The 20287-nt window shown below is 37.3% G+C and overlaps 1 pseudogene; it reads right to left on the bottom strand.

Moving 5' to 3' along the window:
- Positions 1 to 19861: 19861 nt before the first annotated feature.
- LOC132660519 (U2 spliceosomal RNA) lies at positions 19862 to 20025 on the bottom strand (annotated as a pseudogene).
- Positions 20026 to 20287: the final 262 nt, after the last annotated feature.

The following is a 20287-nucleotide window of genomic DNA, read 5'->3' on the forward strand; positions in this document are numbered from 1 at the left end:
AATTTGTAGAAGTAGGGAAAACAAGCCAGATCAAGAAAGAAAAAAAATTTCATGGTTGACAAATAGTCTTACAAGAATTTCTCCTCTGCTTTTGCAGTACTGTGTATACACCTCTATTATAAACCCTACAAAATATATTTAATTATTAGGTTACATCTCTGTTTTGCTCACTATACTCTCATATTATGGGATCAAGGATCCCATAATTTATTTTTTATATAAATTTATATAAAATATATTTATTATTTTCCTAGACCAAAGCCAGGCAAGTAGGCATGCAGTAAACATTTGTGTGAAAGGATGGTAGTGTGGAAGGAGAAACAGAATAATAGTGGAAAGCAGTCTGAATATGAAGGCCTGAACAGATAGTGAAGTACATTATAGCAAGAATTTGTGTCTTCTGGCCAGTGATTCCCAAAGTCTTCTTTGTGGTGCTGTAGGGCTTTCTGAGACCTTTTTTGGGACATTGGTGAGGTCAAAACTATTTTTGTAATAATGCTAAAACTATATATTCATTTCCCCCCACCTCCTTATTCTCTCATGAGACTATGGTGAAGTTTTCCAGAGTCTACATGATCTGCAATGACATTATTATTTTGATGGTAAAAGCAGTGTGAATTTGTATATTCTTGTTTTAAAAATGTTTTCAGTGGGTTCCTGGGTGGCTCAGTCGGTTAAATGTCCAACTTCGGCTCAGGTATGATCTCATGGTCCATGGGTGAGTTCAAGTCCCACGTTGGGCTCTGTGCTGACAACTTAGAGCCTGGAGCCTGTTTTTGATTCTGTGCTTCCCTCCCTTTCTGTGCCTCATCCTCTCTCTCTGTCTCTCTCTCAAAATTAAATAAACATTACTTTAAAAAAAAAATCAGTATATGGAGATAGACCCACATAATTTACATAGGCAAAAATTCCTTAAGTTCCTCAATAATTCATAGAAGTATAAAATATTCCTGAGGCCAAAAATGTTGAGCATTATTATTCTAGGTAAACCATTAAATTTTTGAAGTGGAGTGATGATATAATTATGTCACTGCTATTTTGCTATGAAGTTTAGTAGCGGTAAGACAATTAAGACTTATGGGTCTAACAATTCCATTTTCTATATATTCTTATGACTTAATGATGTAGTTACATTTTACTTGTTTTTAAAGAAAATTCATATGGTCATGTTAGATGCAGCTTTGAAACACCATCCATGAACATAAACTCAAATGAAGTAAACATTTAGCTATTATCTATTGAATAAATTTGGTTTACTCTAGGTGAAAGGTAGTTGCCTATATACATAAGTACTACATTGAACTACCTATGTTTTACGGCAAGAGAGGAAGCTGGTGAGATATTTAGCTGTCCACAGTATAACATTTATATGTCCTGCTCTCCAGTCTCAATAAATTTAAAGTATTTTATAACAGTTATTCCAAAGTACTTTATGCCCTCTGATGACCACTTGAAACTTTGTTCTTTTGTTTTGTTTTTTGATAGATTTCTTACCTCAAAAACTTTATATTTGGCAAAATTAGAATAAGAAGAACCTAATTTTAAGTGCTATGATATTTTGGCTGCAGTTTGGGAACTTCTTAGCCTGGTAACAATAGGGTGCGTGCTATGTAAAATTCATTTCCTGAACTCATTTTCACCTCACTTGGATACTTTTAATTTTCCATTTTCTCTTAATATATGAGACAAAAGTGTCATCCAAGTCAGTTTCAAAGAGGGCAGAGAAGACACACAGTTGTGAAGAGTTTTTAAGTTGGTAGAAAGTGTATTATCAAATTTCTACTTTCATTTTTAATAATCCTCCCCAAAAAAGTATAATTAACATTATACTAATTATACAGCCACGATCAATTATTGTTTATTGACACATTGATTGAGGTCTACGCTTCTCTATTTTTCTGGGCTCAATAGAACACTGATTACCAAAGCTCATATTAACATATGTTATAGGGGCACCTGGGTGGCTCAGTTGGTTAAGTGTCTGACTCTTGATTTCATGATCTCTTGATTTCATGATTTCTTGATTTCAGATCATGATTTCATGTTTCATAGGTTCAATCCCCACGTTGGCCTCTGTGTTGACAACATGGAACCTGTTTGGGATTCATTCTGTCCCTCTTTCTCTGCCCCTCCCCCACTTATTCTCTCTTTTTCTCTCTCAAAATAAATAAACATTTTTTTAAAAATGTTACAATCTGCTTTTGCTCTGAAAGCTTTCCAAGCAGTTTATCAACTTTACTAAATAATTTACCTAAAACTATACTTCTTAAAATTTTCATTCAACACAGAAAAATCAACTTGGCCTCTTTACTTTTCATATCAGTGTCACTGCCCATGTGCATGGAATGAAAAATACAAAAAGAAGATAGATTTAGGACTCAAAGCTCTTATTAATAAGGTATTAAATTCACACTGTTGATTAGAGCCATCTTGACATTTTTGATTTTTAATTAATCAATTGTCCATTGCACATCCTTTGACTGCAAGTCATTTTTCTCTCATTTGTAGGTAAAATCTAAGCCTCAAAATATAAAAGTTTCTTTCATTTCCCCACACATATTCTTGTTAATTTTTAAATAAAAAACAAGATGAAGCACTGAGTTAAGTGAGATAATTTAGCCTTTATTATCTGAGAGTTTTCACATACTCTAACTTTGAATTGAATTATCATATATGACACATATAGTAAAATGAAAAAGAAGTACCTAGGATTCCTGGAAATTAAGATTATCCTGATATATTTTTTCAAAATAAATTGGTAATTAAAAAATCTTTTTGTACAGTTTTTAATCAAGACAAAGTTTAATTACATAAATCTGTGTGTCAGGATGCCCTAATTGTATTTTATTTCATTTCCTACCATATCTTAATAGCATCTGTGTGGGAATCCTGTCATTTATTTTCTATACACAATCACAGCAGGAAATTGCAGTTGCAGAGAGCATCATTTTAGCACAAGTTTGATTATATCTTTAAAATGTCTATTATGTCTTTATTTTTTAAATGTTTTTATTTATTCATTTTGAGAGAGAAAGAGAGTACAAGCGTGAGCGGGAAAGGAGCAGAGAAAGAAGTAGAAAGAATCCCAAGCAGGTTCCATGTTGCCAGCACAGGGCCAGATGCTGGGCTCAATCTTACTAAGTATGAGATCATGACCTGAGCCCAAATCAAAAGTCAAATGCTTAATCAACTGAGGTCAATAGACCCCTATTATGTCTTTAAATGACTGATAGATACTATTGTTCCAACAACATGAGACCAGTGGGACACTTTATAGTATATCTATAGTCTCTGACCTCTATTCTTTAACAAGATTTTAACACTGGAAGAACAGTTTGTGTGTGTGTGTGTGTGTGAAAGAGAGAGAGAGAGAGGATATGAGTTAGGGAATGATAGACACTTGGGGAAAGATACAACAGTATCTTGATACATTGATTATAAAAATTTACCCATGGTCATATACCATATAATTTTTGAATATCTAAGTAAGAAAAAAAACTGCGAAGAGATGAGGGAGACATTATTATTCTTATTATTCAAGTAAGAAAATAAGGGCAGGAGAATTGACTTTATTTACCCAATGAATCAATGGCAAAGCATAGACTAAAGCCAAAGTTCCCTTTATATTTACTTTTCTATGCAAAAGAGAGAGAGAGAAAGCACAAGCAGGGGAGGGCAGAAAGAAAGGAAGAGAATCCCAAGCAGGCCCTATGCTCAGGGCAGAGTCCAACACAGCGCTCGATCCCATGACCATGAGATCATGACCTGAGCTGAAATCAAGAGTCTAATTTTCATGCTTACCTATATTCTTTCATTTTTAAAAAATTAATATATTGGGGTTTTTTTGAGAAGTTTTAGGATCACAGCAGAATTGAGCAGTACGTACAGAGAGAGTTCTCATAAATCCCTGCCCTATAAATATACCCTCCTCCACTATCAACGTACCACACCAGTGTGGTACATTTGCGACAATCAACAAACCAATATTGACACATTACTATCAATCATAGTCCATAGTTTCCAATGGGGTTCACAATTGGTGTTGTACTTTCTTATAGGTTTTGAGAAATGCACAATGGCATGTATTGGTCATTGTATCATACAGAATAATTTCCCTCCCCTAAAAATCCCCTGTGCTCCATCAATTCATTTTTGTCCCCACTAGCATCTCTCCCAGAACCTGAAAACCACTAAGCTTTTTATTGCCTACATAGTATTATTGTCTTTCCCACGATGTCATATAATAGGAATCAAACAGTATGTAATCTTTTCAATTTGGCTTTTTTCTTCACTTACATTAAAGATTCGTGTGTGTGTGTGTGTGTGTGTGTGTGTGTGTGTGTCAGGGGGTTAGAAGTTTGATAACTCATTTCTTTTGAGCACTAAATAATATATTCTACATTTACAACTAGATATAATCCAAATCCAACTCAATAAACCAGAGGAGTGATTCATAAACCCCACAATTAAACATAGAGAAGGAGCTGCATTTGCAAGGTTAAGAAGGTCACAAAGGTAGAGGGATGCTGGCCATAGGAGAGGGGGAACTGTGCAACAAATGGGCAGAGAAATTGGCCCTCCTACTAGACAGCTAACATGGGGAAGACTAATCTCAAACATTTGGCTTTAAAAACCAGAAAGGCTGAATTTCATGAGTTTGTAAAACCAGTGGAATCTAGAGATTTAAAAGTTAGCTGACTCAATACTGAGTGAGCAGGGAGGGCAAGAGATAGATACATTTCCACCCTTAAAGAGACAGCAGCCTGTGCTGAGAGGCATCCAAAAAATGACAATCTACACAATGCCGCGGACAAATGAGAGACAGATTTGTTCATATGAATTTTGGAGCATGCCAGGGAACTTCTGTGACAAAAAGGAAGCTAGAAGTCACCGTTTCCTTCCTCATCCACCAGCATAAACACAGAGACACCTATGTAGAGGATGCTGCACAGATGCTTGCAAGCTAACTTGATAACAGTGTGCCATGCCCTCAAATTATCCTTAGGATTCACCCACTCAAATACTGCTAGTCTTAACTCTGGGGTCAGAGCAAATTTTATTAGCATGTACTATGCCCACCCACCACACCATGCCCAGTTGTGTGCCCCCAGCCACCCCACTCCCAAGTTTATAGCTGGCCTGCCTGTGTCCCAATAACACCACAGAGAGCAAGCATGGAGAATGACAAGCAGAGAGTCAGTGCAGATGACTGCACTGAAAGGAAAAGTGGTGCAGACACAACAGCAGGGCATAAACAACACACATAGGATACTCTCCTGAAGTGCCAGAATCTGGAACAGGGGACAGTACACTGCAGGCCACTCCAGAATTTCTTTTTCATAAACTTATTACTTTCAAGAGAAGAAGGCATAGCTGTCTTTCTCAACATATAGTAACACAGAGATACAGATACAATGAGAGGACAGAGAAATTTATTCCAAATGAAAGAACAGATGAAGCCACTACCAGAAATGTAAGTGAAACACATTGAAGTAACATGCCTGGTAGACAATCTAAAGCAATGATCATAAGGATACTCACTGGACTTGACAGAAAAAGAAGTAGAAGACATTAGTGAGACCCTTGTCACAGAGATAATGAATGACAAAGCAGGGATACAGGATTCAATTAAAGGAGAAACATGTTTGATAGAATGAATAGCAGGGTGAAACAAGTAAAGGAACAAATTAGTGACCTACAAAACAGAGTAATGGGAAATAATCAGGTTGAACAAAAGAGACAAAAAAGAATTATGAAAATGAGAATAGACTTAGGAAACTCAGTGACTCAAACAAACATAATATTATTCATATTGTAGGCGAACCAGAGGAAGAAGAGAGAGAAAAGGAAGAACCACATTTGTTTGAAGAAATAATAGCTGAAAACTTCCCTAAACTGGGAAAGGAAACACATATCCAGATCCAGGAAGCACTAAGAACTCCCATCAAAATCAACAAAATCAGACCCATAACAAGACTTATTGTAATTTAATTGGCAAAATATAGTGATAAAAAATAAAAAACGAGACAAATAAGTCATTAACTTACAAAGGAAAACCCATATAACTAGCAGGAGGTGTTTGTTTGTTTGTTTACCAAAACTTTGCAAAATAGAAAGGAGTTGCATGATGTACTCTTAAGTGCCAAAGGAGAAAAATCAGCAGCCAAGAAATACTGTATCTAACAAGTCTATCATTCAGAATAGAAGGAGAGATAAACTTAAGGAGAGTTTCCCAGATAAATAAAAACTTCAGGAGTTCATGACCACTAAACCACCCTTAAAAGAGATACTAAAGGGACTCTCTGAGTGGAAAAGAAAGGCCAGATATGACAGTATAGAGGTGAAAAACATGAAAGCAGCAAGAATGGATATTTTTGTTAAAAAAAATCAGTCAAGGAACACACACAAAAAAGATATAAAATATAATAACATATACCTAAAACATGGAGAGGTAGAGAGAAAAGAATGGGTTGAAATTTAAATTGTCATGAAGTTAATACAGATTTCTACATGCAGAAGTGGTTATATACAATTCTAATGGTAACGATATATCAAAAACCACTGATAGATATGTGAAGAATAAATAGAAATAAATCCAAGTATATCACTAAATAAAACCAGCAAACCATGAAAGGAAGGCAAGAAAAGATCACAGAAAAACTAAAACAAACAAACACACACGCACAAAACAAGAAATAAAATGTCAACAAATGCATATATATCAATAATTACTTTGAATGTAATTGGACTAAACACTCCAATCAAAAGACATAGGTGAGAGAGTAGATAACAAAACATGACCTATCTATATGGTGCCTACAAAAAACTAATTTTAGTCCTAAAGCTGTCTACAAATTGAAAGTGAGGGAATGGAGAAACATGCATCATACAAATGGATGTCAAAAAAAAAATGGTGTGGTAAATACCGAGACCAGACAAAATAGACTTTAAAATGAAGACCATAATAAGAGACAAAGAAAGACACTATATAATAATAAAATCAAGAATCCATCAGGAAGATATAACAGCTGTAAATATTTTTGCAACCAACATAAGAGCACCAAAATTCATCAAACAGCTAATAACAAATATAAAGGAATTAACCCACAAAAATACAATGATAGCAGGAGACTTTAACACCATACTTACATCAGTGGAGAGATCATCCAAAAATAAAATCAGCAAGGATGAGTTGGCTTTGAATGGCACAGTGGAACGACTGAATTTAACAGATATATCCAGAACATTTGGTTCTAAAACAGGAGAATAGACATTCTTTTTAAGTACACGTGGAATATTATCCAGAATAGATCACATATTAGACCTCAAAAAAGGACACCAAACTCAAGAACAGTGAAATCACATCTTTTCTGACCACAATGCTATGAAACTAGAAGTCAACCAAGAGAAAAAAAAAATCTGGAAAGAACAGAAATACAAGAAAGTTAAATAATATACTACCAAACAATAAATGGTTCAAGCAAGAGATAAAAGAAAAAATCAAAAGTTACATGGAAACAAATGAAAAGTAAAATACAACAGTCCAAAAACCCTTTGGGAAACAACAAAAACTGTTCTAAGCGGGAAATTTATAACAATGAAGGTTTACCTCAAGAAACAAGACAACTAAGTAAATAACCTATCCTTACACCTAAAAGAGCTAGAAAAAGAACAAATGAAATTAAAACCAGCAGAAGGAATGAAATAATAAAGATTAGAGCAAAAAATAAATGACATGGAAACAAACAACAACAACACAAAAAAGAACAGATCAATGAAATCAGGAGCTGGTTCCTTGGAAAAAATCAATAAAATTTATAAGCCTCTAGCCAGACATATCAAAGAAAAAAAAAGAAAGAATTCAAATGAATGAAATCATTAATGAGAGAGGAGAAATAAAAGCAAAACCACTGAAATATAATTAATTATAAGATAATATTATGAAAAATTATATGCCAACAACTGAGGCAACTTAGAAGAAGTGGATAACTACCAACCTGAAACAGAAACAAATAAAATATTTGAAAAGACTCATAACCAGCGAAAAAAAAAAATCAAATCAGTAATCAAAAACTCCCAGCAAACAAAAGGCCAGGAACAAATGGCTTCGCAGGTGAATTATACCAAATATTTAAAGAAGAGTTAATTCCTATTCTTCTCAAGTAATTCAGAAAATAATAAAAGAAAACCTCTAAATTCATTCTATGAGAACAGCAATACACTGATATCAAAATTTGATAAGGCCATCACTAAAAAAAAAAAAAAGAGAGAGAGAGAATGATAGGCCAATATTTCTGATGAACATAGATTCATATATCTTCACTAAAATGCTATCAAATCAAATTCAACAATATGTTTTAAAAACTCATTCACCACAATCAAGAGTGATTTATCCTGTGGTGCAAGGGTGGTTCTATATTTGCAAATCAATCAGCGTGATGCATCATACCAGTTAGAGAAAGGATAAAAACCATATGATCATTTCAATAAATGCAGAAAAAGCTTTTGTCAAAGTACAACATTGATTCACAATAAAAACTCTCAAAGTAGATTTAGAGGAAACATACCTCGAGATAATAAAGGCAAAACATGAGAACTGGGAGGGAAGATGGTGGCGTAGGAGGACGCTGGGCTCACCGCGCGTCCTGCTGATCACTTAGATTCCACCTACACCTGCCTAAATAACCCAGAAAACCACCAGAGGATTAGCAGAACGGAGTCTCCAGAGCCAAACGAAGACGAGAGGCCCATGGAAGAGGGTAGGAAGGGCGGCGAGGCGGTGCGCGCTCCACGGACTGGCGGGAGGGAGCCGGGGCGGAGGGGCGGCTCGCCAGCCAAGCAGAGCCCCCGAGTCTGGCTGGCAAAAGCGGAGGGGCCGGACGGAGTGTGTTCCGAAGGCAAGCGTGACTTAGCGTCTGGGAGGTCATAAGTTAACAGCTCTGCTCAGAAAGCCGGAAGGCTGGAGGACAAAGGGAGGGAGAGCTGCTGAGCCCCCGGACGGCAGAGCTCAGCTTGGCGGGGAACAAAGGCACTCGCCAGCGCCATCTCCCCCGCCCATCCCCCAGCCAAAATCCCAAAGAGAACCAGTTCCTGCCAGGGAACTGGCTCGCTCCTCACAAACACCCAACTCTGTGCTTCTGCGGAACCAAACCTCCGGCAGCGGCTCTGACTCCCTCCCGCTGCCTCAGGGCCCCACCTGAAGTGGATCACTGAAGGAGAAGCGAGCTAAGCCTGCCCCTCCTGCCCCCATGCACCTTGCCTACCCACCCCAGCTAATACGCCAGATCCCCAGCACCACAAGCCTGGCAGTGTGCAAGTAGCCCAGACGGGCCACGCCACCCCACAGTGAATCCTGCCCCTAGGAGAGGGGAAGAGAAGGCACACACCAGTCTGACTGTGGCCCCAGCGGTGGGCTGGGGGCAGACATCAGGTCGGACTGCGGCCCCGCCCACCAACTCCAGTTATACACCACAGCACAGGGGAAGTGCCCTGCAGGTCCTCACCACTCCAGGGACTATCCAAAATGACCAAACGGAAGAATTCCCCTCAGAAGAATCTCCAGGAAATAACAACAGCTAATGAACTGATCAAAAAGGATTTAAATAATATAACAGAAAGTGAATTTAGAATAATAGTCATAAAATTAATCACTGGGCTTGAAAACAGTATACAGGACAGCAGAGAATCTCTTGCCACAGAGATCAAGGGACTAAGGACCAGTCACGAGGAGCTGAAAAGCGCTTTAAACGAAATGCAAAACAAAATGGAAACGACGACAGCTCGGATTGAAGACGCAGAAGAGAGAATAGGTGAATTAGAAGATAAAGTTATGGAAAAGAGGAAGCTGAGAGAAAGAGAGATAAAAAAATCCAGGAGTATGAGGGAAAAATTAGAGAACTAAGTGATACACTAAAAAGAAATAATATACGCATAATTGGTATCCCAGAGGAGGAAGAGAGAGGGAAAGGTGCTGAAGGGTTACTTGAAGAAATTATAGCTGAGAACTTCCCTGAACTGGAGAAGGAAAAAGGCATTGAAATCCAAGAGGCACAGAGAACTCCCTTCAGACGTAACTTGAATCGATCTTCTGCACGACATATCATAGTGAAACTGGCAAAATACAAGGATAAAGAGAAAATTCTGAAAGCAGCAAGGGATAAACGTGCCCTCACATATAAAGGGAGACCTATAAGACTCGTGACTGATCTCTCCTTTGAAACTTGGCAGGCCAGAAAGGCTTGGCACGATATCTTCAGTGACCTAAACAGAAAAAATATGCAGCCGAGAATCCTTTATCCAGCAAGTCTGTCATTTAGAATAGAAGGAGAGATAAAGGTCTTCCCAAACAAACAAAAACTGAAGGAATTTGTCACCACTAAACCAGCCCTACAAGAGATCCTAAGGGGGATCCTGTGAGACAAAGTACCAGAGACATCACTACAAGCATAAAACATACAGACATCACAATGACTCTAAACCTGTATCTTTCTATAATATCACTGAATGTAAATGGATTAAATGCGCCAACTAAAAGACATAGGGTATCAGAATGGATAAAAAAACAAGACCCATCTATTTGCTGTCTACAAGAGACTCATTTTAGATCTGAGGACACCTTTAGATTGAGAGTGAGGGGATGGAGAACTATTTATCATGCTACTGGAAGCCAAAAGAAAGCTGGAGTAGCCATACTTATATCAGACAAACTAGACTTTAAATTAAAGTCTGTAACAAGAGATGAAAAAGGGCATTATATAATAATTACAGGGTCTATCCATCAGGAAGAGCTAACAATTATAAATGTCTATGCGCCAAATACCGGAGCCCCCAGATATATAAAACAATTACTCATAAACATAAGCAACCTTATTGATAAGAATGTGGTCATTGCAGGGGACTTTAACACCCCACTTACAGAAATGGATAGATCTTCTAGACACATGGCCAATAAAGAAACAAGGCCCTGAATGACACATTGGATCAGATGGACTTGACAGATATATTTAGAACTCTGCATCCCAAAGCAACAGAATATACTTTCTTCTCGAGTGCACATGGAACATTCTCCAAGATAGATCATATACTGGGTCACAAAACAGCCCTTCATAAGTTTACAAGAATTGAAATTATACCATGCATACTTTCAGACCACAATGCTATGAAGCTTGACATCAACCACAGGAAAAAGTCTGGAAAACCTCCAAAAGCATGGAGGTTAAAGAACACCCTACTAACGAATGAGTGGGTCAACCAGGCAATTAGAGAAGAAATTAAAAAATATATGGAAACAAACGAAAATGAAAATACAACAATCCAAATGCTTTGGGACGCAGCGAAGGCAGTCCTGAGAGGAAAATACATTGCAATCCAGGCCTATCTCAAGAAACAAGAAAAATCCCAAATACAAAATCTAACAGCACACCTAAAGGAAATAGAAGCAGAACAGCAAAGGCAGCCTAAACCCAGCAGAAGAAGAGAAATAACAAAGATCAGAGTAGAAATAAACAATATAGAATCTAAAAAAACTGTAGAGCAGATCAACGAAACCAAGAGTTGGTTTTTTGAAAAAATAAACAAAATTGACAAACCTCTAGCCAGGCTTCTCAAAAAGAAAAGGGAGATGACCCAAATAGATAAAATCATGAATGCAAATGGAATTATTACAACCAATCCCTCAGAGATACAAACAATTATCAGGGAATACTATGAAAAATTATATGCCAACAAATTGGACAACCTGGAAGAAATGGACAAATTCCTAAACACCCACACTCTTCCAAAACTCAATCAGGAGGAAATAGAAAGCTTGAACAGACCCATAACCAGCGAAGAAATCGAATCGGTTATCAAAAATCTCCCAACAAATAAGAGTCCAGGACCAGATGGCTTCCCAGGGGAGTTCTACCAGACGTTTAAAGCAGAGATAATACCTATCCTTCTCAAGCTATTCCAAGAAATAGAAAGGGAAGGAAAACTTCCAGACTCATTCTATGAAGCCACTATTACTTTGATTCCTAAACCAGACAGAGACCCAGTAAAAAAAGAGAACTACAGGCCAATATCCCTGATGAATATGGATGCAAAAATTCTCAATAAGATACTAGCAAATCGAATTCAACAGCATATAAAAAGAATTATTCACCATGATCAAGTGGGATTCATTCCTGGGATGCAGGGCTGGTTCAACATTCGCAAATCAATCAACGTGATACATCACATTAACAAAAAAAAAGAGAAGAACCATATGATCCTGTCAATCGATGCAGAAAAGGCCTTTGACAAAATCCAGCACCCTTTCTTAATAAAAACCCTTGAGAAGGTCGGGATAGAAGGAACATACTTAAAGATCATAAAAGCCATTTATGAAAAGCCCACAGCTAACATCATCCTCAACGGGGAAAAACTGAGAGCTTTTTCCCTGAGATCAGGAACATGACAGGGATGCCCACTCTCACCGCTGTCATTTAACATAGTGCTGGAAGTTCTAGCATCAGCAATCAGACAACAAAAGGAAATCAAAGGCATCAAAATTGGCAAAGATGAAGTCCAGCTTTCGCTTTTTGCAGATGACATGATATTATGCATGGAAAATCCGATAGACTCCACCAAAAGTCTGCTAGAACTGATACATGAATTCAGCAAAGTTGCAAGATACAAAATCAATGTACAGAAATCAGTTGCATTCTTATACACTAACAATGAAGCAACAGAAAGACAAATGAAGAAACTGATCCCATTCACAATTGCACCAAGAAGCATAAAATACCTAGGAATAAATCTAACCAAAGATGTAAAAGATCTGTATGCTGAAAACTATAGAAAGCTTATGCAGGTAATTGAAGAAGATATAAAGAAATGGAAAGACATTCCCTGTTCATGGATTGGAAGAATAAATATTGTCAAAATGTCAATACTACCCAAAGCTATCTACACATTCAATGCAATCCCAATCAAAATTGCACCAGCATTCTTCTCGAAACTAGAACAAGCAATCCTAAAATTCATATGGAACCACAAAAGGCCCCGAATAGCCAAAGTAATTTTGAAGAAGAAGACCAAAGCAGGAGGCATCAGAATCCCAGACTTTAGCCTCTACTACAAAGCTGTCATCATCAAGACAGCATGGTATTGGCACAAAAACAGACACATAGACCAATGGAATAGAATAGAAACCCCAGAACTAGACCCACAAACGTATGGCCAACTCATCTTTGACAAAGCAGGAAAGAACATCCAATGGAAAAAAGACAGTCTCTTTAACAAATGGTGCTGGGAGAACTGGACAGCAACATGCAGAAGGTTGAAACTAGACCACTTTCTCACACCATTCACAAAAATAAACTCAAAATGGATGGATAAAGGACCTGAATGTGAGACAGGAAACCATCAAAACCTTAGAGGAGAAAGCAGGAAAAGACACATCTGACCTCAGCCGTAGCAATCTCTTACTCGGCACATCCCCAAAGGCAAGGGAATTAAAAGCAAAAGTGAATTACTGGGACCTTATGAAGATAAAAAGCTTCTGCACAGCAAAGGAAACAACCAACAAAACTAAAGGCAACAAACGGAATGGGAAAAGATATTTGCAAATGACATATCGGACAAAGGGCTAGTATCCAAAATCTATAAAGAGCTCATCAAACTCCACACCTGAAAAACAAATAACCCAGTGAAGAAATGGGCAGAAAACATGAATAGACACTTCTCTAAAGAAGACATCCGGATGGCCAACAGGCACATGAAAAGATGTTCAACGTCGCTCCTTATCAGGGAAATACAAATCAAAACCACACTCAGATATCACCTCACGCCAGTCAGAGTGGCCAAAATGAACAAATCAGGAGACTGTAGATGCTGGAGAGGATGTGGAGAAACGGGAACCCTCTTGCACTGTTGGTGGGAATGCAAATTGGTGCAGCCGCTCTGGAAAGCAGTGTGGAGGTTCCTCAGAAAATTAAAAATAGACCTACCCTATGACCCAGCAATAGCACTGCTAGGAATTTATCCAAGGGATACAGGAGTACTGATGCATAGGGGCACTTGTACCCCAATGTTTATAGCAGCACTCTCAACAATAGCCAAATTATGGAAAGAGCCTAAATGTCCATCAACTGATGAATGGATGAAGAAATTGTGGCTTATATACACAATGGAATACTACGTGGCAATGAGAAAAAATGAAATATGGCCTTTTGTAGCAACGTGGATGGAACTGGAGAGTGTGATGCTAAGTGAAGTAAGCCATACAGAGAAAGACAGATACCATATGGTTTCACTCTTATGTGGATCCTGAGAAACGTAACAGAAACCCATGGGGGAGGGGAAGGAAAAAAAAAAAAGAGGTTAGAGTGGGAGAGAGCCAAAGCATAAGAGACTGTTAAAAACTGAGAACAACTTGAGAGTTGATGGGGGGTGGGAGGGAGGGTAGGGTGGGTGATGGGTATTGAGGAGGGCACCTTTTGGGATGAGTACTGGGTGTTGTATGGAAACCAATTTGACAGTAGATTTCATATATTAAAAAATAAAAAAAAACAAAATAAAGCAGCAAATTAATTGAAAAATAAAATAAAATAAAATAAAATAAAATAAAATAAAATAAAATAAAATAAAGGCGAAACATGAAAAACCCACAGCTGACATCATGAACAATGGGGAAAAACAGAACTTTTCCCCTAAGGTCAGGAAGGAGACAAGGATGTATAATCGCACCACTTTTATTCAACATAGTAGTAGAAGTCCCAGCCACAAAATTAGACAACATAAATAAATAAAAGGCATCTAAATTGGTAAAGAAGAAGAAAACTTTCACTCTTTGCAGATGACATAATAATGTATATAGCAAACCCAAAAGACCACCAAATACTGCTAGAACTGTTAAACAAATTCTGTACCCTCTCAGGATAAAAAATTGATGTACATAAATCTGCTGCATTCCTATACTCCAATAATGAAGAAGCAAAATCTGCTGCATGTCTATACTCCAATAATGAAGAAGCAGAAAGAGAAATTAAGAAAATAATCCCATTTACAATTGCACCCAAAGTAATAAGATACCTAGGAATAAACCTAACTACAGTAGTGAAAGACAGAGTTTCTGAAAACTACAAAACACTAATGAAAGAATTTGAAGATGACACATATCGTTAAAATGTTTTTACTACCCAAAGTAATCTACACATTATTTAATATAATCTCTACCAAAATACCAACAGTATTTTTCACAGAGCTAGAACAAATAATTCTAAAATTTTTATGGGACCCCCAAAAGACCCTAAATAACCAAAGCAGGCTTGAAAAAGGAAAGCAAAACTGGAAGCATCACAATTCCAGACTTCAAGCTGTATTACAAAGCTGTAGTAATCAAAACAGTATGACTATCACAAAAACAGACAAATATTTCATAGAAAGCCCAGATGAATCCACAACTATACGGTTTATGTTTCCACCAAAGTAGGAAACAATATCCAATGGGAAAAGTACAGTCTCTTCAATGAATGGTGTTGGAAAACGGGGCAGGAACATGTGGGAAAAAAAAAAGGAATTTGACCACTTTCTTTTACCATACACAATTATAAATTCAAAATGGATTAAAGACCTAAATATGACAACTGAAACCATAAAAATCCTAGAAGAAAACAGAGGCAGGAATTTCTGCTATCAGCCATAGCCACCATTTTGAAGATTTGTCTCCATAAGCAAGGTACAGAAAAGCAAAAATAAACTATGGGGACTACATCAAAATAAAAAGCTTCTGCACAGACAAAACTAAAACTAAAAGACAAAACTAAAAGACAATCTACTGAATGGGAGAAGATATTTGCAAATGACATATCCAATAAAGGTTTACTATCCAAAATACATAAAGACTTTACAAAGCTCAACACTCCAAAAACAAATAATCCAATTTAAAAATTGGCAGAAGACATGAACAGACATTTTTCCAAAGAAGACATCCAGATGGCCAACATTCATATAAAAAGATACTCAACATCACTCATCATCAGGGAAATGCAAACAAAAGCACAATGAAATATCATCTTATACTCGTCAGAATGTCTAAAAGCACCACAAGAAACAACAGGTGTTGGCCAGGATATGGAGAATGGGGAAACTCTCGCAGTGTTTGTGGGAATGCACTGCTGCAGCTACTGTGGGAAACAGTATGGAGGTTCCTCAAAAAGTTAAAAATAGAACTACCCTTTGATCCAGCAATTGCACTATTGGATGTTTACCCTAAGAATACAAAAACACTAATTCAAAGGGATGGATGCACCCCAATGCTTATAGCAGTATTATTTATCATCCCAAGCTACAGAAACAGCCCAAGTGTCTATCAATTGACAAAAGTGTAAAGATGTGTATATATCATATATTATATACATACATTCAATGACATGAATAGAGCTAAGGAATATAATGGTAAGCAAAGTCAGTCAGAGAAATGCAAATACCATATGATACACTCATGTGGAATTTAAAAACATAACAAAGGAGCAAAAAGAAAAAAAGAGAGACAAACCAAGAAACTGACTCTTAATTATAGAGAACAAACTGATGGTTACCAGAGAGAGGTGGGTGTGGGAATGGGTGAAATAGGTGATGGATATTAGGAGTGCACTTGTCATGATGAGCACTCCGTGATGTATGGAATTGTTGAATACTATATTGTACACCTGAAACTAATATAACACTGTATGTTAACTAACTGGAATTAAAATAAAAACTTAAAAACATAGTGTCTATTTTGTCCAATATAAGTATTGTTCTTCTGGCTATTTTCTGATATCCATTTGCATGATAAATGTTTCTCCCATCCCCTCACTTTCAATCTGCAGATGTTTCAGGTCTGAAATGAGTTTTGTGTAGGCAGTATTTGGTGGGTCTTGTTTGTTTTGTTTGTTTGTTTGATTCACACTGTCACCCTATGTCTTTTGATTAGAGCATTTAGTCCATTTACATTCAAAGTCATTATGGAAAAATATGTGTTTTTTGCCACTTTGTTACTTGTTTTGTGGTTGTTTTTGTAGTTTTTCTCTGATTCTTTTTTGTCTTTCTCTCTTTAGTCCTTGCGTATATATTACTGGTTTTGATTTGTCCTTACCATTAAGTCTGCATATAATATCTTCTACACATATCAGTCTATATAAGTTGATGGTTGCTTAAGTTGTAACATGTTCTTAGTCCTCTTCCCCACGTTTTTAGTATATGGTGTCATATTTTGCATTCTTTTATTTTGTGAATCTCTTTTCTGATTTTTGCAGAAGTATTTATTTCTACTGCTTTTTTGTTTCCCTCTTTTATTTATTTTTTATTTTTTAATGTTTATTTATTTTTGAGAGAGAAAGCACAAGCAGGGGAGGGTCAGAGAGAGAGGGAGACACAGAATCTGAAGCAGACTCCAGGCTCTGAGCTGTCAGCACAGAACCCGACCTGGGACTCGAACCCACAAATTGTGAGATCATGACCTGAGCCGAAGTTGGACGCTTAACCAACTGGGCCACCCAGGTGCCCCAGCTTCCCTCTTTTCATACTCTTACTTTTGGTCTTTCCTTTCTTCTCAGTGTCCCCTTTAATATTTCTTGTACAACTTGGTTAGTTGTCATAAACGCCTTTAGTTTTTGTTTGGCTGAGAAAATCTTTATCTCTCCTTCTATTCTGAAAGATAGTCTCACTGGGTAGAATATTCTTGGGTGTAGATTTTTCCCTTTCAGCACTTTGAACATATCATGTCACTCGCTTCTGGCTTGCAAAGTTTCTGCTGGAAAATCCTCTGAAAGCCTTATGCGGAATTCTATGTATGTAACTGCCTTCTTTTTTATGCTCATTTAAATTTTTTTCTTTATGACTTTTCCCATTTTGTTACTATGTATGTAGTGTGGATCTCCTCCGGTTCATTGTGTTGGGGGCGGGGTCTCTGTGCCTCCTGGATTTGGGTATCTGTTTCCTCCCCCAGTTTAGGTAAATTTTCAGCTATTATTTCTTCAATAAATCTTCTGTTCCCTTTTCTCTCTCTTTTTCTTCTGGATCCCTATAATGTGAATGTTATTATGCTTGATGGAGTAACTGACTTCCCCAAGTCTATTCTCATTTTGCATAGTTCGTTTTTCTCTTATTTGTTCATCTTGATTACTTTCTATTACTCTATCTTATAAGTAACCAATTCGGTTCTCTGCTTCTCCCAGCCTACTATTTATTCCATCAAGGGTATTCTTAATTTTACATATTGTGTTCTTCATCTCTGATTCGTTCTTTATCTCTGTGTCAAAGATATCAATGATATCCTCCACTCCCTTCTCAAGTCCAATCAGTATCTTTATAATCATTATTTTAAATTCTCTATCAGGCATGTTACTTTTAAAAAAAATTAGTGTTTATTTACTTTTGAGAGAGAGACAGACAGAAAGAGAGAGAGAGAACGAGTGCAAGTGGGGGAGGGGCAGAGAGAGGGAGACACAGAATCCAAAGGAGGCTCTAGGCTCTGAGCCTGACAGCACAGAGCCTGACACGGGGCTCAAACCCTCGAACTCTGAGATCATGACCTGAGCCGAAATCAGATGCTTAACTGACTGAGACACCCAGGCACCCCATGCTACCTAATTCCATTTTATTTTGGTTCCTTGCTGTGGTTTTGTCCTGTTCTTTGATTTGTAACATATTCTTCTGTCTCAATTTGTGTAACTCTCTGTTTCTGTTTCTGTATATTAGGAAAGTCAGCTACATCTCTTGCTCTTGAAAGTAGTGGATGGATCATGCACTTTTAACTTGGTGATAATGGTCCTATTCCACAAGGATGTGCAGCCATCATTGAGACTGGGGTCAGCTGTGACCACTCTGCAAGGCAAGCAAGGGCAGGGCATGCAGTTTTAACAAGATGCATGCATCCTCCATGAGAAGTCAGGAGATGCAGTGTTGGCAAGGTTTTCCCAGTCTTCTAGGGGAAGGTATCTGTGGCACCAGGATTGAGGCAGGTCTGGCTGATGGGTCTGGGTGCTATGTAAGCAATTTAGGTAGTGATTGCAAGTGGTGCACTGGTTTCTGTAAGTGCCTGTGTTTTTATGATGAGGGACAGGGGAAGGAAATGGCTACTGCCATCTCCATTGTTCCTGAAGACATCCCTTAGGAAATTATGAGATTAGTAACTAACTCTCCCTCCCATAAGCTCTAGGTGCTTTTCAAATTGCTGTTTCCAAGCTGTATCTCTACAGGCTGTTTACTGTACTGTCTCTTTAAGGGCAAGGGCTCAGATTCCTATTGCCTTCTGGGCTCTTTCAGAGCCAAGCACACTGATTTTTAAAATTTTAAGCTTTAAGTCCTACTAGTTGTAAGCACTTAGGAAATTCAGCCCCTCTGATTTTCAAAGCCAAATGCTATGGGCATTTCTCTTCCCTTTGTAGGATCCCTGGTATACTATTGTTTCTGGGCCTTCTCTGCACCTACTACTTCCTCCCTCCAGTGGTCAGAGCCACAGGGCTTAGGTTTTTTCTAAGTCCTTGCCTTTCCTACACTCTTTAATGTGACCTCTTCTCTGTATTTATTTGTGGAGTTTGTTCAGCCAGTCTTTGGGTCCTTTTCTGGGTTGTTTGCTTTAGTGCAAGTGTTATCTAGTTGCACCTGTGGGATGAGGTGAGTTTAGGATCTTCCTACTCTACAATCCCTCAGAAGCCCTCCATAATTTATTTTATCTTTTCTTTCAAACTTATGAAACTTAATTTGTCTTACTTAAGTATGAACATGATAAAAATAATTGTCTTATTTAAATGTGTGTAATTTTTTTGAAAAATTAGTTGTTCTCATTATCCTTTATTCAATCTAGTAAATAAAAATCAATAAATTTAATGGAATCCATGTTAAATACTAGTGTATATGTTCTTGTGTTGTTGGCGGATCTATATTGTAAAACTTCTTTGAAATAATCAATTTACATAACCAGCAATAAGATGAGCTTGCCTTGTAGACACTGAGATTTTATTAAACTGATAAGAACAGATACTACACTTGATCTTAGCCAAAAGGCCGAGAAGCGATTACACTGAGATTTTATTAAAGAAGAGTACTAGAAGTTGTATTAGCATCATGAGAATGTTTTTTATCTTAAGATCATAATTAGTATCATTCTCAAGTTTCTCCTGCCATACATTTATTCTTTCTGCCTTCCTTCCTTCCTTCCTTCCATCCTTTCTTCCTTCTTTCCTTTATTCCTTTTGCACTTTTTCTTTTCTTGTTGTAACTGGCCTGATATTCTTTGTGAATCTTCATTATTCAAGATAGCAGACAGGAAAATAAAACT

Source organism: Panthera onca, chromosome B4 (assembly GCF_046562875.1).
Source record: "Panthera onca isolate mPanOnc1 chromosome B4, mPanOnc1 haplotype 2, whole genome shotgun sequence".
Classification (NCBI taxonomy): Eukaryota; Metazoa; Chordata; class Mammalia; order Carnivora; family Felidae; genus Panthera; species Panthera onca.